This window comes from Drosophila teissieri, chromosome X (genome assembly GCF_016746235.2).
Source record: "Drosophila teissieri strain GT53w chromosome X, Prin_Dtei_1.1, whole genome shotgun sequence".
NCBI classification, from domain to species: domain Eukaryota; kingdom Metazoa; phylum Arthropoda; class Insecta; order Diptera; family Drosophilidae; genus Drosophila; species Drosophila teissieri.
Genome location: NC_053034.1, coordinates 56,021 through 80,946, shown reverse-complemented (window position 1 = coordinate 80,946; position 24,926 = coordinate 56,021). Strand labels below are relative to the sequence as shown.

At 36.3% G+C, this 24,926-nt stretch overlaps 1 protein-coding gene across 2 annotated transcripts in view; it reads right to left on the bottom strand.

The window, feature by feature from the left end:
• Positions 1 to 24,926, bottom strand: part of LOC122625046 — a 46,899-nt gene that overhangs the window by 18,352 nt on the left and 3,621 nt on the right. The gene's annotated exons all lie outside the window — the stretch shown is intronic.

The following is a 24,926-nucleotide window of genomic DNA, read 5'->3' as shown; positions in this document are numbered from 1 at the left end:
AATGGCAACTTTTTGGCTGCTGATAAAGAAGTTTAAGATGCTCATAAGGTGTATACTAAATTCTTGGAAAATTATGTAACAGACAAAAGGAAGTGTTTCCAAGCCTATACAGTCTATTTTCTTGGTCAGGATCACCCAGTCGATCTGATCTGCATGAGCGCTGTGATCTCAGGAAATATAAAAGCTAATAAATTGCTTGGTTAAATGGACAGATTGATGGAAGATGTTCGTCTGAGTTACTAATTGGTACTTGAAGATTACCTTCTGCATCTAAACTATAAATAGAAGCGAAAACCAGAAAAGTACAGTCGAACATAAAGCAAGGCAACAATAAGGAATCCACTTAGATTGGATTCCCTCTATCGCATCATTTGGTCTGTGTACGTAATAATAACCGTAACAACAACGGAAGACATTAAGTACACAAATTCAAGTTTAAAAGTACCGGAGTTAAGCGGAGAAAAAAATTCTTTCTGTTTTGATAAGGTTTAGTTAAATAGTACTTTTCTTTAAAAACATGTGTTTATCCAAAGTTTTTACACAGATTTTTTTATAAATATATATATTATAAATGTTATTTTTGTTAAAAAGTATACATTTATTTAAAGTTAACATGAAACATACATATATGCAAATTTAACAGGCATTTCTACGCTTTAAGATCGGGTTGGAATTGGGATCTAACGGATCACACATTTCACTGTATCTAAGCTTAATGCCACTTAATTATAACAATAACGCCGTTTCCATCGCATCTTATTCGTTTATATTAATTACATAAAATGCACTTTCCAGTCAGTGGTGTGAAAAACTAGTTTTCAATCGATTTAAACTGATGCTTTGCATATTTTTCTTGGCAGCCGTTTACTGTTAGTTTCTTCTTTTGCTTTATTTAATTATTGACACTTCCAAGATATGTATGTGCACCTTTTTATATAAATGTTTTTTAAATATATGAATATTTTTTCCATTTACAATAAGTTTTAGATCATATAGTTTAAAATTCAAGTTGCAGCATTGAGCGCATCTCAGTGATCATTTTCTATTCTCTAATTCTGGTTCTATAAAAACATGTTTTCTTCGGCATCTGCGTAACGGTAACTTCTAGTAGGTAGATACAGAGATACAAAGATATACGGCCTTTGCTTTTTCAACTAATACATATAGAAGGTTAACATACAGGCCCGCCGAACATAGAACTATATAGCATGATGCCACACCCACATAGGGGTTAAAATCGTTCGGGTTGTGAATTTTCCAGCGACGAATAGATTTGCATGCAATATGCTGAGTAATTAAAACAACAGCGTACGGCAAAAATCAGCGGTGCACCATGCCAGCAATTAAGGTACAGAATAAATGATTACTTTACCATATTGCCAGTCGCCATTTCAAGACCCAGAAAACAAAATGCTCGAGACACAAACGTGAATTAAAATAGCTTGAGAAAGCGAAGAAGTAACTAAAAATGTTCCTATTAAACTGAATGGCTTTTGCTATGGAAATGCAAAGTGCACTGCATGGTTGGATTTTCTTCGTATTTCAAATTCCGGGGGAGCGTAGAATCCAGATGGAGATAAACCTCGTCTTGCAAAGGGAACGATCATTCGCACACTCCAGAAACACACTTTCCATCGCTTTACCCTCCTTCAATAGCCATTTGCATACGCATGACGTTCGTAATTAACTCTTTTTCGTTGTGAACTCATTAAAACAAGTACCAAGTATAGTGAACCCGAGCCCAACCCACCAGAACCGGAAAATAAAGAACAGAGAACAAGGTGTATGAACCTTATGGGCGGCACTCACGCACCCAAGAAAAACTCATGTCTTGGCCAACTCGTTTTCCCCTGAACGTTCAGTACACCAAAAAACATTTGGAATGCGTCGAAGTGGGAACTTGAAATTGATACTGGAGCCGAGAAAAATAAAATGGGAACACTTTCACACGTTCACCGGTTATATTTTTTTTGTTTATTATGATAAATTAAACCTTTCATTCAGCATCTCACCAATAAATTGAAATTGTCATGTTTTAGTTATTTACACCGATTAAAAAAAAAAACAAGAAAGAAAGTTAGAAAAGCTACAGTTTACGTACCCTTGCAGAAATTATAAATTAAACAAGAGAGATATTTAAAAAAATGTTCTGCCATTTCCATAGAAATTGACAAAATAAACCAGTACAATTAAACAACATTGTTGAAAAGTGTAACAGGTTAGGTCGGTTTTTTTTTGACAGGCTGTGCTTATCGATAAAGATTTGCAAAAATATGTAATACAATTAAAAAATCAAAACATTTTTCAAACAAGTAGGCGTGGCCAAGTGTTTTTGACATATCTATAGAAATTGGCAAGACCAATAGACTGATTAAAAATATTTTTAATAAAATTAAAAAATGGTTATATGTATTAGCTCGAATATTGATACTGAATATATGAGAATATATATAATTTATATGTCTCCATCTTTGTTGGATAGCAAACTTGACAGAAATCAATTTGCCCTCTGCATGGGTATAAACGGACGCAGTTAATTGTCTGTAATTATAAGGTGCTCTTTTCGTGCTTTCGGTAAATAAGTTCGTGAAAGTTATAAATGCAAGAGAAAACTTTCTATCTAAATTCGTTTATTTTATTTGGGATATTGTCAATAGCAAGAAAACTATATATTGTCATGTATGTACATATGTGTATATATATTGCCGCAATAATACCCTTTAGGTCTTTGACTTTCGAGTAGATAGCTTTCAAATTAACATATTAGTTTGCGTAGAAGAAGGCGGACGGACATTGCGATATAGGCTCGTCTAGTGATAGCACATGTTTCTTTTACTGCGTTCCACACTTCTGACCAAACATACGATATCTTCAGCAGGTGTTTAATAATTACAGTTCATAATAAATATTTATTTATAATAAAGAGGGACACATTTTATATGTTGTATATATTTTTTTTTATAATAATTATGTATTGTTAAAATAAAATTTTATATTATTTTAATTTTGATTTTATGGCCTAATATGGATCTACGACAAAACACAATAACCATAGTTTTTGTGCCGCAAAGAAACATCTGGATGTGTTCTAACTAAAAATCATTTCGTTTTAATCATAACGTCAATTATGGAGTTAAGGCCAAAACAAAAAGAAACCGTTGGAATAACACAGATTCTTTAGCGAGATCTTCGCCTTTGTTGTAGCACAGTTATTACAGTGTTTTCGTTTGTTTTCCATCAAAAACAAAAAAATTCGTCTGGAACGACGGCACAAGTGCTAGATCATCGTCGTCATCATCATCATGATGATCACGCGTATATTTGCTGTAATTACCATGACCAAACGACGGTCCCAATTTGATTTGGAACCGTTTTCCTTTTATTTTCTAAATAGAAAGGAGAAAATATGAAAAGCGAATGACTACAGACCCACTTCCTTAGAATCCCTTGTCGAGTGCATCAAAGCCAGTTGGTTCAAAATTTTAAAATGAAATTTAGTAAATTTAGTGATTGTTGTCAGTTTTAGTAATTAGTAAATCACTATAAAAATTCTATGTGCACCAGAATCTTTTTTTATTTGCGACTGTTTTGCTGTATGAAAGTAGACCCTTAGAAACCAATATTATAAACGTCAATACCCTTGAATATAGCAACTCAGAAAACTCTTTCGCTGATTTTGGCCAGTCTAAGTACCCTTAAGCCAATCTCTTCAGAATCCACTTCCGTCATCTTTCGACACTAATACTCACTCCAGCTGGTATCGCTTTATCACTCTTTAACAGCTCCTCAAAACTCCAAGTGTTTAGTGAGAGTGTACGCTCGCTCTGCTCATTCCTAACTAGCAAATTCCTAACTCCATTTGTGTAGTGTCATGCGTATGGATGAACAAGTGCCGCCAATTGAATCTAAGGCGACCCACATAGGAAGAAAATATGGGGGAGAGCAAATCTGTGCCAAGCCAAGCGGCGCAAGCCAAAAACAAGGCCACCAAAGTGGGGCGCTAATGAAATCTAAGATGTTAGTGCTGGAAGTCTAGGATCACTTGTTCAGTAGGTAATTATGTGTCAAATCTTCTTTGAATAGAATCAAGGTTGGGAAAGAAAATTGTGTTGAACAAAAGTTACGATATATTCTATTTTATTTGACCCCTTTCCCAGCTCACCTTAATTAGGTAATCATTCGTTTCATTTAAATTTTCAAATACTCAACCTATTTCCTTTTATCTCAGCTAAGTTAATAACGGTAGTTGGCGTTTAGCGTTGAATCTGTGTTTTACATTATTGTTTTTTTATACCCGTTACTCATAAGGAAGTATAAGCTAATATTGTTGCCAAAGCGATTTAAGATTACTAGGCGCGGTTCGAAATTTATTTTAAATGTTTTAAGGTGGTTTTAATTCCATTGCATTCAATAACGTTTTTGATTGTAGATGAATACATACAGATGTCTATATGTAGAATATCACCTGGAGTATATCGAAAGGCAAAAATAGTTGGATGGGTATGAGGTATCTCACAGTCGAGGTACTTGACTTCGGAGTTTTTCTTGTTTTTCTTTTCTTTTTGGGTCAACTTTGAACACGCATTGGAAAGGAGAAATGTGCCGAGTAAGTTGAGGGTTTAAAGTGGAAATCCGTCTTTAATGAGGAGAAATTTTTTCCTGCCTCCATTGATGGATTGCAAGACTGGTTTAATGGCGCTGTCGCTGATTTGCATCGCGGCAAGACATTAAATGATGTTGGATGCTAATGTCTACCCCTTGGGGTCTGCATTTCGGTTCTTTGATTGCCGCTTTTTTTTTTTGCCAAAGTGCCGAAGTTTTTTCTGCCTGCAGGTTCTAGGTTCCATTTCCCAAATCACGTTTAATGACTCCTGTGTTTTATGTTATATGTTCTGTATTTTCTCCGCCACATTTTGTTTTTCTTACTTAACAAAACTTTGCCATTCTAGTTCAAATGTGTATTAATAGAGAGGCGAGGGCACTCTAATGCCAGATTAATACGTTATTTCCGGGGCGCTGAAAACCATAAAGTTTTCATTCGAACCGAGTTCGTTTTATTACTAGGAACCTATTAAAACAAATGCCAGGTACACTATCTGAGAGCTCACTAAAAATGAGGATTGTGTTTTCACGTTGTGTCCGGTATATTTATTTGTTTCTTCAAATTTCCAAACACAACGTTCTTCTGCTTTTCTCTTGGCTGCGCTTTTAATGCGTTTCTCATGCTCTCGGGGCCGTTGCTTTATTTTTTCTGTCCACACGCACAAGAACATGGGCCACTAAATGCTTGCTTAATGAATGGGGTGACCATACCGCTGGGTAATAACGGTTAACTGCGTTAACGGCTTTAGCAGAAAAATTAAAAACAGTCAACATCTTAAAAGCTAACTTAAGAAGTTACACACCACTTGCCACTTTTAAATTTCATATTTGCATACTTTTAAGTCTTTTATACAATTTAGTACCACTTTAAAATGTCATATTGCATAGTGTTCAGTCTTTTTGACAATTTGGTAAATCGAACAATCTTAACTAGTTCTATTTGTCATCTAAATTTGTTGGTTCCACTGAAATCCTCTGCAAAATATGGTAGGTGGGCAACCTAATGTAACTTGCAGTACATTCAAAATATTAATTATATTAACATTATTTATTTCAAACTATCATAAAGAAAAAGTCTTTATATGTATTCATTTCTTTTTTAAATCTTTTTCAACGAAACTGAAATTGTTGCTGGCGCATTCGTCCTTTTAAAGTTTCTTGCCTAAGTCTTTCGTTGGCCGGACAAGTATATGTTATAGATGTAACAAAAAAGAATATAATAAAAGATCTTTTTTTTTTTCTCGACGTTTATACGGACGAACAGACATGGCCGGATTAAATCGGCAAGTGAGTGTACTTTAGACTATTCCGTTATCTGTTTGCTTTTATTTTAATTTAAATGTATATATATACATATATACATATTCTGTGTATAACTTTTACATTTTTTTTATTCACTTTTGTTGAACATATATCGCTTTTAGGTTTCTGGCTTCAGATCCTGATCTTACCTCAGTAAAATATATTGCACGATATTTCTGGCTTGTAGCCTTAATCCTCTAACGAATGTTTATCAGTGTGTTTTTGCACTTTCACAGTTTGTGTTTTGTATTTTTTTTTGTGATTATTCACTTGGGGTCGTGTTCACTTGATAAACTCGCAGCTGCAAGGAGTCGAATTTTTCACACACGCGATTAACCAAAAAAAAAAAATAAGTACAGAATGTTGCTACGCTGCTGATGCCTCCGCTGGTGACTGGCGATGACCTTCTGGCTGAAAACTCGAGCGGTGCGAGGTGTTAGCACTTCAATTGCATCACGCGCAATGGCTGCTGTTGACGCTCGAGCCTCACTTTTATGCCTTTTCCAGCGGTCCGATCCATCCAAGAAGAAGAACCACCCAAGCCCATACAGAAACCCGAATACGAATCCAACACACGAAGAGCGGAAAAGAACGGATGGAGAAAGCAGCAGCACAGCATAGCACAAACCCCATTTCCACGGCCATCACACATACACACAAGAGTGCACTCACACGCTTCAGCGATCGTACACTAAAACACAAGAATTATTTATTGAATTTTACCATATAAGCCCAAGGATTATTTGGACAATGCAGTTTTGATAAAGGGCACCCAATGTAAAAAAGTTTACATTTTGGTATATAGCTAGGAGAAAAATGTATATTTAACACTCCTAAACAGGTTATCTAAGACAAATCTGTTTTATAAAAACCACTTGAAAGAAGATAGAAAAATACGTTTTTTTCTGTGTGCTTAAGAAGTGAGAGAGCGATTTGAAAGAAGCCCCTCGAATGTTTAAACTCTCTTTTTTTAAGCGGACGGTGAGCTGGTAGGTTTGAAGGGGAATGTGTGAGGCTTTTGTAGCATTGAACTTGAAGGAGAGACAGGCACAGAGCGACCTTCTTCTTCTTTTACAACGGCACCTGTTAACAGAGTTATTTCTTTTTAGAGTGACTAACGCTATTAAACAAAACAAATTTTAAGAGTTGAACATATTGTTAAATTAAAAACAAGAGAGAACGCTATAATCGAGCTTCTCGACTATCAGGTACCCGTTACTCAGCAAGTGGGATTACGAAAAAGCAATTTCACAGTTTCATTGGCAAATCGATAGGAATAGGCAAAAAAAATATTTTAAAAAAAATGAAATAAAATAAAATAAAATAATAATAAAAATGGAATCTGCATGGTATTATTACCATGGTATTGATATTAACCAACTTTCAACGGACAGGCACACGGACATGGCCAGATCGACCTGGCTATTGATCTTGATTAAGAATAAATACACATTATATGGTCGGAAAAGCATCCTTCTACCTCTCACATCATTTTCGAAGAACCAATGGTACTTTACGAGTAACTAGTATAAAAATTAATTGTTAATATACTTCAGTAGAGTTTAGAAAATAAAAAATATGTTAGGTATTTATTTTATATTGCGAGAATGGACTGTATGCAACATTTGAAACATAAAGTACTTTATTTCAAAGTAATATTTTAACATTTACTTTATTTACATTAACTTTACGGCCTTATATTAAGATGTCCTTAGTTAGTAATTATTGGTGAAAAGTATTCTCCCATAAGAAGGATCATTTCTCGATAAATCCCGCTAGAAAGCCTTTTCCTGCGAAACCGGACAGACCGATATTTTTGGCAATGGCACTAGCATGAACTCAACACGCTCATTAAAACTGGGTCATTATGTTCAGATTTTGATCACCGCGTTAAAAGTGCAAAACGGAATGAGACTAAACCAAGCAGCACTATATTTGAACTTGCTCGGTAAAATAGGTTTTGTGGCGTTGGGATATACACACATCGTCGATATACAACACATATTTGCATTAGACGTTAACAGTTGCCCTAGTCGATAGGGCAGGGGTAATGAGGAATATCTGAACGGGTAAAGCGGGATATTAAGAAAATAAATAATAATGCCGGTTGTCGTGGCGTTGGAAAGAAGTTTGTACACTTAGAAAATGGTCTTGAAATTATTAATTTATATTTCTTAGTTATAGCAATCTTTGTTAAAATATACTAAAATAAAAACCCTTTTTCAATTTTTAAAAACAGGCCACATCTTAACCAAAATTAAAAAGAAATTTCGAATTTTAAGAAATCTTAATATATTAAATATTGAAGAGGATACAATGATTCAAGTCAAAAATTTGTATTAAACATTAAAAATTAAAACATTAAAATATTTCTTTCTGTGCATTAATGAACAAACAAAAAACAAGAACTTATCCCCCAGGTCGTTGGCAACGCTGTTGTTGCCTAACTTTGTTCAACTGCTAAAAGTGAGCGCTAACAGTAAGCTAACAGAGAAATTTAATTTACCTTTTCTCTTCAGAGAAATTACTCACTCCCCTTTTCAATTTGTTTAATTATAGAAGCCATTATAACTATAACTTTCAAGCAATATGAATGGTTTTCATAATCAAGCCTGGCAGAAACTGAATATTCCTGATATTTGGCTTACAGCAAATGCTTAACAGTGAGCGCTTAGACTTAGCTAACACAGAAATCTTATCTTCCTCTACTCTAAGCCGGAATATATCTTTCCTTGTTTCTCTCATGCAATCAATCTCTCATGCAATCGTTATCAGAACAATGATTCATAATAAATAGGTATCAAAATTAAGCTTAACGCACAGAAAAAAACGTATATGAAATGACGATTGACACTATTTCCAATAAAAAAAAGTTTCAAACAAAAATAAACAAATATTCAAATTAAAAGTTAAAACCTATTATTGGGGCTAATTATTGAAGTCATTTATTGTTGTGAAAAATTAACGGAATAAAAGAGAGTTGATCATGGCCTTTTTTTTTTTTGGGAACAAATTTGTAGTAACGATAGAAACCAAATTCGGAGCAAAACAGAAATAAGTTTGAAATCACTTTAGTTGCCCCTAAAAGACATTCCGATTTAGTTTGTGGCCTTCGATATTCGTAAATTGACAGCTTTTTGATTGAACACCAATTTACTATAATTAACTTAACCTATCATGGACTTATGTTCAAATTTTGTTCGGATATTTCATAGCGGCAAACTAGAAAACGCAGAACACTTCAAATACTTTTATTTAATAGCTGCGGTGTAATATATTTAAACCAAATAAACCAACGGAAGATATGCATAAGGATGACTCCCTTCCTTTCTAGGAGGCTTATGTTATGTATTAGCTTCAATTTCCAGAACCACAACATCGCTTAATCTTGTCCTCTTAAGAAGAGCTCGCGGTATTAATGCTAATAAATAATGCTTAAAAATCCCCACAAGCATTGCTCATCTGCGTCAAAAATCGAATCTCTGCTTTTAGACCGCTTCTAGGTGTCTACCATGACATTGCTTAAGTCTTCCTCTGTCGGTTACCACTTTCTTTGCCATTCCTCACACCTTTGCGCTAAGTACCGGCAATTCCGTTTTTCTGAAAACAAAACGGCCAAAAAGCCATTACCAACACAACAGCCAACGTGGCTAATTAGCGCCTTTAAAGGCAGCGGAAAAAGCGGACAAGCATGAATGCACTGGGAAAAATTAGGCCTAGGGTTTAATATAAAGGATAAAGAAGAAAAAGATCTAACCATAGGTCGGTAGTAATATTTCTGTTTAGAAAGTTACAATCAGTACGGGCCAAGCTCATACTTTCAAACACTTTAAGCTTACTGGCATATTAAAGCCATTTACTTTCAGTGCTTACAGGGAGCGCGATGAAGACGCCAGAATGGTGGGTTGCGAGGATCAAAATTAGGAAATGGGTAATATGGGCAATGCCCATCATTTATCACGCCTGACGCTAAGCCAATCCAAGTTATTAGCAAGGATTAGGAACTCGGATTTATCTGAGCCGCAGATCAGGAAGTATTTCGGGGGCCTGAGTGGCAGACGTGGCCCATTTAGAAACTTAATTAATTTGCTTGGACAATTATCTTTATATTTTAAATATCACTTCTTGGCAAGATTGCGACATGATGAAAGTAAGGATGACCAGACAGTGATTGCAGTTTCACATTTTACCAATTATACTGCAAATTCCGGAGACATGCGAAGCGCACATCGATCATCATTTGCGACATGATAAAAAAAGCTTAGACGCGAAGAAAAATCAGCACAAGATGAGGAAAAAAGTGAAATGCCCTGGAATTCATGGAGGCGGTACGGAAAAGGAGAAGGAGTAGGAAGAAGCTCGCTGGTCAATTGCTGGACAAGATAATGATGATGATGATGTTCGACCATGACTTGCAGAGACTGTCTTTTGCACCCTGGGCATTAGAATTAAGCTGTAACTTCGTATCAAAATAAAATTTATACCTCTGCAAGACAGCCAAAGAAAATTCAGAAAAAAACAAGAAAGAACGCTATAGTCGAGTTTTCCGACTATCAGATACCCGATGCTCAGCTAATGAACAATAATAAAATGACAAAAAAATAAAAAATGCTTCAAAAGTGTGGGCGTGGCAGTTTTGGGCGGTCAGTGGCTATAAGAGTAGGCGTGGCAAATTTTGTTTTGGCAAATCGATAGAAATTTACAATTTATAATTTCGATATTGTCAGCTGGCATAAAACGCGACACATTCTGTCAGCAATACCCAGATTATTATTCGTCGGCCATTCATTGTTATTATAATAATATTAAGCGACAACTACAGAGCACAGCAAAAAATCAGTTAACTTGTAAGTAACTATACGAAGCTTTCCATTTACGTTAATTTTCAATGTGAATCACTGGCGGTCATCAGATGCAGGAAAGAACCAATTTAATGTCCCTTTATTGAAACGGATAAAGATAAAACGAAAATTGGTGAACGTTTTTACTTGGACACCTAGGACACATACAATTTAATGATTTAAAGTGTTAAATGACCTATTTATAAAATGAGTGCTAAAGGGCTGATAAGATATTAGCTCTAGTGGTGACCACAAATAGAAATACATATGCATTTAGTCAAATAAATTATTTTGCCCTAATAATCTAACGCGATTGGGCAATGTATTTCTATATCATTTGTGAACCGAAGTGTTGAATATACCATTACAATTTGGCCATTGGACTTCGGTATGCCATTTAGGCCACAAACACAAAATGGCACAAGACCTCTTGGGTGACAGTTTGACCAGGCGGCAACAATTGACCGATTTCCATTTTACTGAAGCCTCCGCCATCCACCCCAATCTCTATCTTTATTTTCCAGCTGCAGTACTCAACATTCAAGACACCACGCTCCCGGGTTTTGGCCCGTTCTGCAAGACAACTGATAACTGAATGAGACGTTGACCAACAACATGCCACTTACAAAATACAGGGAAAAAAGGTTATTTTAAAAACTTATTGATTTAGTGGTTTTGAATAGTATATATATAGAATATACGTTTGCAAAAATATTTGTATTACCGTGAGTTTCAAAGGAAAAAATAATGGTTTTGCGTAATTCCTCTTCAAAGTTAATTATTGATAAATAATTTTTGAATATAATTTTTGAATACAGTTCCTTTATTTTTAAAATGAGTTAGCGTTATGCTGCACTTCGGCCTGGCCTGCTCTTAGTAGTTGATGACCTAGAATGCAGACTCCGCTTTAACTTGCGTCGACGTCTCAGCAGCATCAGAGTAAGACTCGAATTCAGCATCAGCTTTTACTGTTGTCTTATTGTGTCTGACGTTCCGTTGTTGCTGTTCTGCAAACTGTTGCAAGTTGTAGTTGCTGCTGTTGTGAATGGTGACTACGTAGTTGTGGCCTATGTTTTTATACCCTCCGCAGGGGTGGTGGTGATCGAATCTATTACCGAATCTATTAACAGAGTTGAATTAACAATACCTCAATTCTAACAATAAATATGCTTTTATGATTCTGAGTTCACAGCAGGTTAGCTCAAAAAATTAATCCTATCTATCTGGTAAGAAATTGTTTTAGAAGTTTGTAGGAGCTTTTAACAAACCTTTATATATTTTGTAACTCAGAGTATTACAGTCTTTGGTCATTTAGGCCAACCAAAGAGCTGGGTTACCAATACCGTTTCAACTAGCAAAACGCGGCAGCTCTAACTTATTAACATAATCTCAGGCATTGCCATCTCTTTCGTCTGGGTCTCTCATTATGCCTGCCGGTTTAGAGTCTTGGGCAAAGACCGAAGTTTTGGCCACGGTCTTAGTCAGAATCTTAGTCTATGTCGTAGGCTTACTGCGACGGCTGGCAGCTCATCATCGGCGGCATCAATTCGCTGCTTGCTGCCGGTTGGCGTGTGAAGGCGAGCTGTTGTGCACTTGGAAAAATCTTTACCAAATAAGGCGCAGAGAAAGCTGTCTCAGAATTTCAGAGGTGGAAATAGTCTCCAGAGTTGACAATCCATTTTACGTTTGTTTGTTATAGTTACCATTTTGTAATCCCCTAATTGTGCTGATGCCGAACTGGTAAATAGATAACTTATACATATGGATCACCTGATAAGACCCTATAAATAAATTACTCTTTGTAATATTATAAAATCTTTTAAATATTCGTAAAAATAAATGTACTTATACTGTCAAAATAAAACCACAACAAATAAATATGACAATACCGCATAAATATAAGAAAAATAAATGTAATTCTTAGTGTGCCCGCATGTTTGTAATTTTTGTGCCAGTGCAACGCAGTTCCATGATGGAATTCTTTCTCTGACTTTTCTCTCTTTGTACTTTACAGTAATTTCTGACTTAATGGCGACTGCCTTGATGCCAGGTAACGGCATTTATAACCTTTTCATTAGCTTTTGGTTTAAAACTAAAATTTGTCTGCTATTGTGATGCGTTTCTCCCCCGATTTCCAGTAACATTTTATTTGTTCTATCGCTCCGACTTGCTTTTGCCAACTCTTTTATTTCGACCATGTTTAGACACCCGATTTTAAATGGGGGCGACCTCTTTTTGCCAATTCTCTCGGCTAATTTCTAGTTCAAACAAATCTGGATTGATGTAGAAAATCAGCAATCGTCAATAGTATATTGTTTTTTTCCCATCTTATTATTTGTCTTGTCAATTTCTATTTAAATGTATCTATCAAAATTTAGTTTGCCACGCGTCCAAACCGCCCAAAACTGCCACGACTTCACTTTTGTTTCTATTTTATATTTGTCTTGCCAATTTCTATCGATTTGCGAAAAAAGACGTAAAAAATCTTATTCGCACTCACTAGCTCAGTAACCGGTATCTGATCGACTATCAACTCCAATATAGCGTTTTCTCTTTTTTTTTATGTACCGATCGTTCTCTAATTCTATTCGTTGCAACCAGATTTAAAATTTGTGTAATCAACCAAATGTTCCCATCAATGCAATGTAATATAGTTGAAATAAATTAAGAATGAAGAGAAACTAAATGTAGCACCTAAAAAATATATAAAATGTATTTTCTCTTAACATTACACATTTGTCAAATTGGTAGAAACAATGTTGCATCTATCATATTAAAAACATGTTTTTTATCCGTGTACCCTTATACGCCCAGAAGAATACTTAAAGCAAGAGAGAACGCAATATCAAACATCCGTTACTCGGCCAGTGGGAGAAAAATGGAGATACCGACCGACGGGAAGTTTTGTTTTAAAATGTAATAATACAAACATTCAATGTTCGGGGAAAGGTCTTATCAAAAATATCTTCAATTATTTTTTTCGGGTTATAGAAAAATTGTTGGGCTTATGTTGTTTTTATCTCCTAACGGAGGTAAAATTGCTCGCCTTTTGGTGGCCAGGGCCTCTTTTGTCGACTTAGTGGTATTGATGAAAATTTCACTTTAAAAAATGGGCACAGGCCGCTTTTACGACTTGGATTTGTGCTCAGACTTCCATTATTTTTCTATTACCTTTCTTTTCGGAACTTCTCTTCGTTTAACAATTATTTCTTTCTTTAGCTTTTGTTTGCACTTACTTGATTTTATTTTAATGTCTGGCGTGTTTACCTGCTTTCTTGCTACGGTCATCACCACCACCAGTCAGACTTACTTTCATTGCGCCAAAATGCCGAATATAACTAATGGCTCCTCCAGTTGATTTCACTCAAGTTTTCGTGTTTTGGCCTGAAACGCAATGTTCTATTTTGGCTAAGATTATCTTCTCACCAACTTCGTAAAGCTTCAAAAACACAAGGCTTATGAAAGGCAATTGATTTATAACTCAAAGCTCAGTTGGGGTTCTTAAACAAGAATTCCAAATAAATGGGTGAAAGTGGTTAAAGGTAAACAGACAAAGAAAAAACTCTTTTTCTAAAATGCAGATAAAGTAGATATTTACATATATGTTCCACAAATGAAGGGCAAAATTAATTGACTGTTTGATGTTAGTTAAGCCAAGATAGGAATCTTTCCCTTTAGACAGTTTGGATTTTCTGCAAAGTAATGGCTTCTAAGTAATAGCAGAACTCCAGTTTCAGGTTCTGGACTTTGAACACCGGAAATGCGAGACCAACAAAAGACAAAAGACGACGAACAAAAAATTACAAAACGAAAAGAACTATAAATCCAAAGAGCGCGGCAAAACGTCTGTGAAGAAAGTGAGAACAGTTATGTAGTGTAACCGATGCCGTTAGATAGCTCCCAACTCTGACTTAGATGCAGAACCGAAATCCCACCGGAAACAACAAGAATGAGCGCTATAATCAAGAGCCTCCACTATCAATTAGATGCATAAGTTTTAATCTACCGATGCCATGAACTATAACACGCATTACAAACTGTTATTTTTGAAATGAAATTTAAATTTTGGTATGGGCATGTTAAATAAATTCCATTTTATGTTTGGAAACTATTCCTTCCTTCTTTACATTACCAAACAATTTTTGCCGAACTTAGTGTAACTTTTTTCTGTACGACTAACAGATAGGTTTAAGCCATACAGGACGAAACAAGTAAAAGAAAAATCAAGACAGCGCTGAGACGAAAGTCTAAATCTATGGGCCATATTTTTGAGTGGGCGAAAAACTTTCTTTTCCAATAGAAAATGCAAGAAAAGCGATACTTGTAACGAGTAGATAAGTCTCCGCTGTCCCCTGACGAAGGTTCTCTCCCACAAACAGCATTTGTCGCCATCGGCGCTCGGATTCCATCTCTCTGACCATTGCCACTTTTTGCAAAGGCTGAGAAAAATAGTTGGATGTTCGTTATGGTTTCTGTTTTCGTTTCTGTGACCAAAGGAACGCTCACAGATAGGATCGACCAGATGTGGTTACGAAATCTAAATTTATAAACGTCACTTCCAATATTTAAAGCTCAAGTAGGATTCGATCATTCGATTATAGTATAAGACTTATAAGATAAGATGGTTGACAATAAAAACAATTGATATGAAATATGTATGTACGTATGTATATATGTATTAAAAAATTATAATATTACTGGATAAATATAACGCCAATAATTTTCGACTACAGTTCCACTAAAAAAATTGTTTTAAAATATAACTTTAACAAAAAATCAATATAATACAAAGCATTTAATATTTATTTATGAACAGGAATCTCCGAAGTCCAGACAAAGTGTGTAGAAAATGGCAACAAAAAGCAACCAATACCTGCAAAAATCGATTGATGGCTGACGAGACCTCGTCGCTGAATCACGTTTTATGTTCTACCTTGTGATTTTTGTTGCCTTCTGTTAAACAGATTTTCCCATCATCACATTTCACCCACTTGGAGAATGAGGAATGGGCACAAACAAAGCTAGCTAGCTGAAGTTGCGAAAAGAGCCACGAGATGAAAAAGTTTCCGATCACCAATCAACAAATGAAAGTGATGTCTAAAACATCGTTTACATGGGTTTGGGAGCTTGGTAAATTGTATTTTATTTTAATGTTTTAAGTGTGTTTAAATCTAAAGAAAAAACAGAGAACGCTATATGTTCGAGTAACAAATACCCGTTACCCAGCTAGTAGGAGTGAAAGGGACAAATTTAAAAATTCTTTTGAAAAATATAATTTTTGCAGACGCTCATTATATTTTAAATCAGTATATTTCAATTCCTATGTTAAATCGAATTTTTATTTTTTGTTGAGGAAATATACTTTCCCAGGGAAGCGAGCGAATTTTATATTTGCAGTTATGACTTTCATAACAATTACAGTTAAGCGATTTCCATTCGAGAAGAAGACCCAAGACCCCAAGATTCTTTGCGGTTTTAGTTTACATACCCCAAAGACAGGATGAGAACCCGTACACGAATCTGTTTGACTACGCCTCGAGTATTCGGTAAACTTGGAATTGTGTGCGGTGCATCTCTTATCTCTTTGTGGGTCTCCTCCGACAATTTTCTTGTGCTTTGAGACGAAACTTGTTGCGATCTGCGATAAATGACAGAAAAAGAAAAAACACTTTGGATCACTCTGAAGCATGAAGATTGAGGTGGTATTCAAGCCATCCCTTCCATTTCCTGTCCTCCAATCAGAGCACAAGTGTTTATGAACTGTTAGAGTTAACTAACTAAATCGGAGCACTAACACTTAAATATGATGATGAATTGGATAGATATTTTATCAATTTACTGACTCAACGAAGGTTAAAGAACTCATCATCTACTTGTGCTCCTGTTTTCATTCTTTCAACGATTATATATTATATACGCATGGTTTTAGTTCTATGCAATTTGTCCACATTTGCTATAGCAAAGTCTTCACATGACCCATTTTCATTTCATCCTTCCGATTTTCCGGGATTTCGATTTCCCTTTTTTGCTTATCCGCCAACTATATATGGAAAAAACACACATTGGTGCCGACAGCTCTTAAATGGAATTGTCACACCCAAAGGGAGAACAACGACTAGATCCCCGTCCTGTATTGTTTGGATGTAGATACTTTTACTGACGCAGTGTATACAAGCCGTTTTTAAGATACAACAAAAAATTTAAACAGAAAAGGGAAGCTCCAAATAAGGATGGACTTATAAATCCCCAATCAAACCTTTTTTTAATAACTAGTACACCGTTTACAAAACAAAACATGCTAACGATTAACAGAAATTAACGAAAAAAGTGTTGAAGCAAAGTTACAATTATTATTCACAAGTCTCGTTTGTCAGACGCGAGAGTCCATAATGTTATATACAAACATACAAAATGGCCAAATACCTTTTCATTTATCTATTCAATTTTGATGTTTTAAGTTTGAATTTGAACGACATCCCGACATTGTACAGGGCGTACGTAATCTGCTTTAAGCACCCTAGGAGCTATCTTTCCATAGATTATTAATGAGAGTTCGCTGACGGCTAAGGTTTATCTCCTGGTAACAAATAGTGAATTCCGCTGCAACTTCCGTTTGGCTACCAGTAGTATGTAAACCATTACCAGAACTGGGTCATCGTCGTCATCACTGTTTTTTAGGTTCTAGTAATATGTTGAGTAAAACAAGGGAGAACTCTATAGTCGATTGCCTCGACTATTGGGCTGAGTTATTGGGAGTGAGAGGGAGAAATTTCTATACTGTTTAAGTTATACTCGTATGTATAGCATTTAGAAAGTAAAATGTTTTTGTGCGTCAGAGTGGGCGGACAATATATTTTTGGAATACAGATAGAAATTGGCAAAACAAATTATAAAGCGCTGCGTTTACGTCTCTAAAGTCAGCTTGCTGATCAGGAATGTGTATACTTTACCAGATCTGATACACTTCCCACTACCTTTTACGTACTTCTAACGAATCTAGTATACCCTTTTATATCTACAAAAAAATATGGTGACACGGTTAAAACTGTAAGAAAAAAAATGCCAGTCCATTAATATGAATATTGACGGAGAGTCAGATGGATTTTAGGACATTTTATCAAATACATACATAGCTTACAACGGCATGAGAAACACGCAAATTATATGATGGATAACTTTTTGTTGTGTGTCGCATTTATACATTTCTCGATCTTATTATGCGCGCTTGTATTATAACGATTATAACGGTGCGCAATTACCATTCACCGCTACCAACGCGAGCAACTCGAGCAGCGCCCGCTGCTAATGTGGATCGTTCGCGGATAGTCCGATGTCGTAGTACCCCGTTCCGGGTAATTCCCTTAGCCCCGCTAAGCCCCTTCCTTTACCACTAACCCACTCGGAACCTCGGGCCGTTTGCCAACAAGTAATTAGTCATTTCCATGGAGCACCTCCCGCACCATTGCTGCAAAGTCTCTCTGCTAACTTGGCATAGTGTCGTTGTTCTCGTTTTAATATTATGTGTATTATTATTATCTCGTTGCCTGGCTTTGTTTAAGTTGAAGCCCCCGTTCTTTACACGCCTCCAGAAATGTTCACTGAGAAAATGGTTATGGTTTAAAGTGCTTTAATACAAAAATCTCGAATGCCGTAAAATTGAGACTAATGACTAATGATTCTATTTTTTATTTTTATTTTTCTCTTTCCGTATGAAAGTTCATTTAACACACATACAAGTTTTAAACACCACGAGATCTTTACTCAAAGCCAATTTTCCTAAAATCTCCTTTTTTTCTATCTGTTGTATTAGTAAAACCTGGCAGGGCAGCAGCTTCAAAAACCGCAACAGTTGTGGGTCTCAATTGGCTCAATTGCAGTCTTCAAGCGTGACGGAAATGGAACACAAAACTACTCGGGACAAAATGAGACAAAGGTGGAAATGGGGGTGGAGCTGGGAATTTCAGGTTGCAGACCCCAGCAAAAGAAGTGCTGTTGTAGCGGTCTTAGTGGCGCTGCGACAAGTTTTTGACATTTGCCGTTGCACATTTTCTGCCTGTAATAAAATAGTTTATCATATTTTGTGTTAATTGAGGTTTAATGAATTCTTCGGTTAATAAAGGTTTGAAATATAAAGGTCAATTTTATGTCTGAATGTTCTTCACAATCATTTTAGGTACTGGCCCAAGGCTTTTTAAAAGGGGTTACTGGTTAAACATCAAATTATGGCGGTTCAACGTAGGCAGCTTGCATGTCTGGTTAGGAAAAATTGGAGACTTTGATTTCTTCTTCAATATCTTAGAAATATAGGTTTATCCGTTCACATATTTCCAAAAAAATAAGCAAAGCCTATGAAAGCTGTGATCATGGAAACGTTGCCACGCCCATTTTTTATGATTTCATTTATTTGTGAAATAATATTTGCCTTGCCTATTTCTATTGAGGTTTTTTTTATTATTTGTTAATTTCTATTGATATGTCAAAAACATTTGGCCACGGCCACTCTAACGCCCACAAATATTTCTGGCTGATATATTATGATTATGATTATGAATACAAAAAACACCTATTTTACACAAGCTTAACTTTCAGCAAGTTTCTGGTCCTTAAAAATAGCCTTGAACTCAGCGCCCATTTCGCTTATGACAGTTCCAGTTAAGATACTCATCAAAATCAGAGAGCTTTTTAAATTATACGTCTGTCTAGATAAAATTTGATTGATTCTGATTGACTCAGGCAGCAACCTCTTCACATACATTCTGCTAAGCAGATGGGCAGAGAACTTGGCCACCATTAAAGCTAATCAATTTCAACTGCTTGCCGTCCATCAAAATTTGTAACAAGCCCCGCGGGGCGTTTGCACAGTAGATGAAGTTCAGGAATAACGTGGCTGGTGATTTTATTTGTCGATTGGTTGGCTGACGCTGGCCAGAAAATAAGCAGCAGAAGAAGCTCAACTGAGGCAGTATGATCTTTTTTGACATGGCCTGATGCCCGACATGATTAACATGTTTCAGTCTTGCTAGCTCGCGAGCACGGGTTAGCTGGAAGTCAAGTGGGGCCGACAACTTGGCGTGACGAAATCAGTCATCTAAAAGAAGGATCAGAAAGGCCTTAGCTCGGATCCTAGGCTTAGCTTAAATAGGAAAGTGTTTGGCAAAGGTGGATGCCAGGTGGATTATAATAGATAACACCGTGTTTGAAAATAAATCCTTTATAAAATTACAATGCCTAAATTCCAAATCTAAAAACAACCAAGAAAAGTACATACATTCCCTCTTCTTCAAATTTGAAAGTCAACGAAAATGTCAATTCGGATGGTTCCCCAGACTCATGCTTTGCACTCCGCTCGAGAAACGTCGGCGAGCACCTTTGAGAAACCTTCTTTGAGTGCGGTTTGACCAGCACGAATATTCAATTAGGGCAAATTACAAACTTTAGTACAGGAAAGTGATTCGCGGGGAATACAGAATGAATGCCAGCGGCAATTTGCACGCTTAACGAGGAACCCCATGATTGCGACCGGGTTTAGTTGTCAAAAGGTTGAAATTAGCCTTGACCTCTCTTTTCTGATGGGTAATGACCGATGAGGATTGTAGATGCCCGGTAACAGTAATATGTATGTCCAGTACCTCAGAGATAAACAAAAAAGAACTGTATAGTCAAAGTCGTCGACTATCAGATACTTGTTACTCAGCTTGTGGGAAGAATAAAATACTCTTTTTCGATTGGAGCAACCTGATTTATTGAAATGAAAATACCGACATTTATTGTAATTATATGTATATTAATTATATACATACATATGTATAAATCTGGCTGTCCGTATGAACGTTGCGATTAAGAATGAAGATTGTAAAAACGTCTACGTTGTGAAAGTCACTCGAACGTTCACAAGCCGCCCACTAATGCCACGCCCGCACTTTTTCTTTTTGGATTTCTTAATTTGTATATCGAAATGCCAAAAAAAATATGGTCACGCCTGTCCAAAACCGTCTAAAACAACATTTTTAATTATATTTCTAGCACTCCCACTAGTGCAAGAAGGAAATTTTTGATTTGTATACCCTTTAATCATAGAGTTAAAGGGTATGCTCGATTCGTTGAACAGTATGTACCAGGTAGAAAGAAGCGTTTCCGAGCTATAAAGTATATATATTCGTCATCAGGATTACCAGCAGGGTCCATCCGGCCATGTCCGTCTGTTATCGACTTGACAGAGAAACGTATACATAATTAAAAGCCCAGGCGTTCTTTTGTGTACTGAATATTACCTATTTAATAACCTGTTGCACGGGAGGGCCTTACATCTGTTTGCCAGCCCCAATCCTTGACTCTCACTTTTAAACGCCGAGCAATTACATAAAACTTAAGTATAATTACCGGGTTCAGGCAGGCAGCCTAAACAAGATTGTCCCGCTATAGGCACAACCAAGGAAAATAGAATCGGGGAAGTCTCCCCAATTAATGGGAAAAGAAATGGGAATGCGATATGGATTATGATGAAACGCAGCCACTATCCAACGCGTTCCGCATTTAGTTTTTTACAAATGAAAGTTACCTTGACGAACGACCCATATAGCTACAATACCAAAAAGGGTCAAAGAAAAAATGAAGACACGAAGGCATTGGACTGCTTGTTTTCCTTCAATATTAAATTATTCTCTTCATCTCTTGTTTTCTTTGGTCTGTGTTCTGAAGTGAATTATGTCTTTATGGGCATAGTGGAAGCCACAGTAAAACGGAAAAAAACGTTAGAAAACGTAACTCAACTAGACCGAATCCAAAAGCTCAAGGGTTTTACTCCGTATAAACGCATTCACCAAGATTAGAAAATCGAGCAATCGGAAATCAATAGCACAAATGTCTACGCCGTATAACAAAGATTTGGGAATCTGGCAATGAAAAGTTACGCATAGATTTGCCTCTGTGTAAAAACATTAATTTTAGTTTTGAACAATATTATTTTACATGAAATATAAGTACAAATGTATATACACCCATATAGGTATGTGCACCCACAGAAAAGGATTTCACTTTCGATATATCGAAAATTGTTTGTTCTTACACCCTTCTGGTAAGCCCTTGGTTTAGTTTCTACGTTTTTGGGTCATAAGCTGACAAAATATCATCGTCATTAAGATCGGCGATTATATACTGTGCTCCAGTCCGCTCGCAAATTATGATATTTTAGTTGTATCGACTGTTCCCCACTCAAATGGGCAAAAGCTTGAATTCGCCTAATGATAATTACTACACCTGCACCCTTCCTCTACTCAATCTTTAGGTGGCCTGTACCAGACAGTTTTCTGCTAATGTCTTCTTGTGTACCGTTAGAAGTCGTTAAGCGGTTAAATCTTAATAAGAACGCTAATTTTGGCGAAGCACTACGAATTTGTCATTTTGCTATCTACGAAACTGCCTTTACATTCGGTACATTGACATTTTTAAATTTACTGAAGTTCGCGGTAGGCATGGCTAAGTTCAGAATCAAACTTGCACATTACTAAAATTTGCTTGACTAATCTAAATATAAAAAAATATTTTGACCTACTTAAAGTTCGTATAAATCCGTTTAGAAATAACGATGTTATGAATGTTAATCAAATGCGTACCCGATAGTATACCAATTATTTCACACAGAGCCCCATAAATATGCTTATTTTTTCTTCCCGACGCTGCCCAAAAGTGAGCAACTCCAAATACCGGCACGTTTCTAAATGGGCTCTTACTATTAGATTGCTGACGTACCGCATTTAAAAATACTTTGTAATTTAGCCACAGCTGTAATAATTTCAGTAATTTAAAGGTATTACATCTAAAAAATATGCGGATGATGTAGGATTCTAAGAATATATTGTCGATTAACTTACACCACTAAGTTTTAAAATGGCCTTCAACAAAGAAAAACACAACTATTTGTCCTGGTATTGCAAAGGAAAATATGTAACTTGTTTCGGTTCGTTTTCCTTTTGGGGCTAGCTGCTTTTACTGTTCCACCACTTGGTCAGCGTAACCATGGCGTTTCTGGAAAATTGCATCACAAATACGGAGCGGCGTATACCAAGCTACACTCGCTGGCACACTCACTCAATGGTGGCGACTATCACCTTGTGATATATTTAAGAGGTACAATTTTTTTTTGATAACATAACAGTATCGTTATTGGTTCAGATGTTGCCAATACTGCTCTCTAACGCAAAGCAGCGGCAAACAAATCATATACTCGTATTATTTACAAGGAAATGAATAAGTGATTTTTTCTGTTTAAGGGATCTTTTGGTAATCTCAACTATTCATTTCGCAAAACGATGCTTTTCCGAAAACCGACCAAAAATGTTTTGATGTATTGAATCTCTGTTTAATTCAAGTATTTCATATTTAAGGCGTTTTTGGGCTTAAAGTCCAAAGTACCCAGTCCAATACCGCGTAAACATTAATAGTTTTTCCACATGTTTAAAATCTTAAAATTTACTGATTTTTTTATTATATTATAATATAATAATTTTTTATGAATAATATTATTTATACAACTTTACCTTTTTTACAAGGTACTTTAATACGTTTTCTCAAATAACCATAATGCACTTTAATGCAATCCCATTTGGAAGCCCACCGAATGTGTTTCAAGATGCGTGCATCCCAGTTTACCCAATGGATATAGATTTTAATCCGAATGAATGGAGTTTTGATTATTGCGACAGTTTTATACCAGGTGCTTGCCGTAGTGCAGCCACTATTATTTTGGTAATTGTTTATGCCATGCATATGGAAGCGAGTTCTGCCAGTTATCCGATCCGGTTACCCCACTCTTGACCAGGCTTTACTGCACTGCAGTCCAATCCAAAATCCAAGCCCAGATCACCTCTCTTTTGCGGCACTGACACAAACTTTCAGCTTTGCTGTATAAAATTGATCATCAAAAGCATTCGTTTGGTTTCATTTAGACAGTTGCTTTTGGAGTTGGCCGTTTGCAATTGCAGTTGTTAGGTTTTTGCGAGTGCATATAATATGACTACTTCTTGTTTGCTTCATGCCGCTATTTCACACACTTCGGCTGTACGATGCAGAGACTGTGGAAGTCTCTACTCCAATGGTTTAAACATTATGTAGCCACGAATCCGAGTCCGAATCCAAGACCGAGCTCCAGCTACCAGAGTTCCCAGTCATGGAAGCCAACGTTGGCGGCGCTTGATCAGTTGCGGTTTTTACTTTCATCGGTTCGGTTGTCGTCGTAGTCTAGCCCAACAAATCAGAAAAGACCTGCCTCCTAAGAAAACACACTTTAGGTTTGCTTTTTCTTTGCATAGGCTTGGTTTTGCTTGAATTGGCCTGTCTGACCTGGCACAAATGTTTGTCCATCCAATTGCCACTTGGATTGTGTTATTTTTTTTTTTTGTTTCGGTTGGTGCTCTTCTGTTTGGAAACATGGAATTGCAAAGGCACGCACTGAAGAGAAGAGTGTGTTGATATGTATAAATATTGAGGGACTGACCTACCTTCTATTGGAGAGGTCAGCGCCCCGCACGATATATTAGTTTTAAATCGCGCAAATAAATAAAAACTGTGCTTTTACTCCGTATGATTAAGAATTATCAAAAATTGCTAAGATAGATCATTTATGTGGAACTATAAAAGTTTGAGAGTTTAGATTAAGCATGCAAATTCTAGTGACGTCTACGCTGTACAACTTTGTTTCAGAATGCTCATCTAACGTCCAGAAACTGTCGGAACCTGTCACGCCCACACTGTTGAAAAATAAAAGAGGAATTTTTTTTATTTTATTATTTGATTTCCCAATTTATATCGGTGTGCCAAAAACATTTTGGGAGCGATTTTTTTTCACTTTGTTGAGTTAAACCCGAATTGCATAATATGGTGGAAAGTAAGCAGGCAGTGGCTGTGATCATTGTCACACCATCTTGGCGAATTGATACGCGGAAGTTATATAAACAATGGTACCAATAACCTCCCGCTGCATCGACGCTTTTCCAGTTGGCCACAACCACGACTGGTTGTGGGCACAACACGTTTAACAAGTTTTTCTCTTTTGGTTTTCAGGAAGTTTTGCAGATTTCCTTTAGCCGGTTAGCTGGTCTGCACAAAACAAATTTAAGCAAAAATCGAATCATAAATAAGTGAAAACTACATCAACAAAACTTTGAGATTATCCAAGTCCACAGT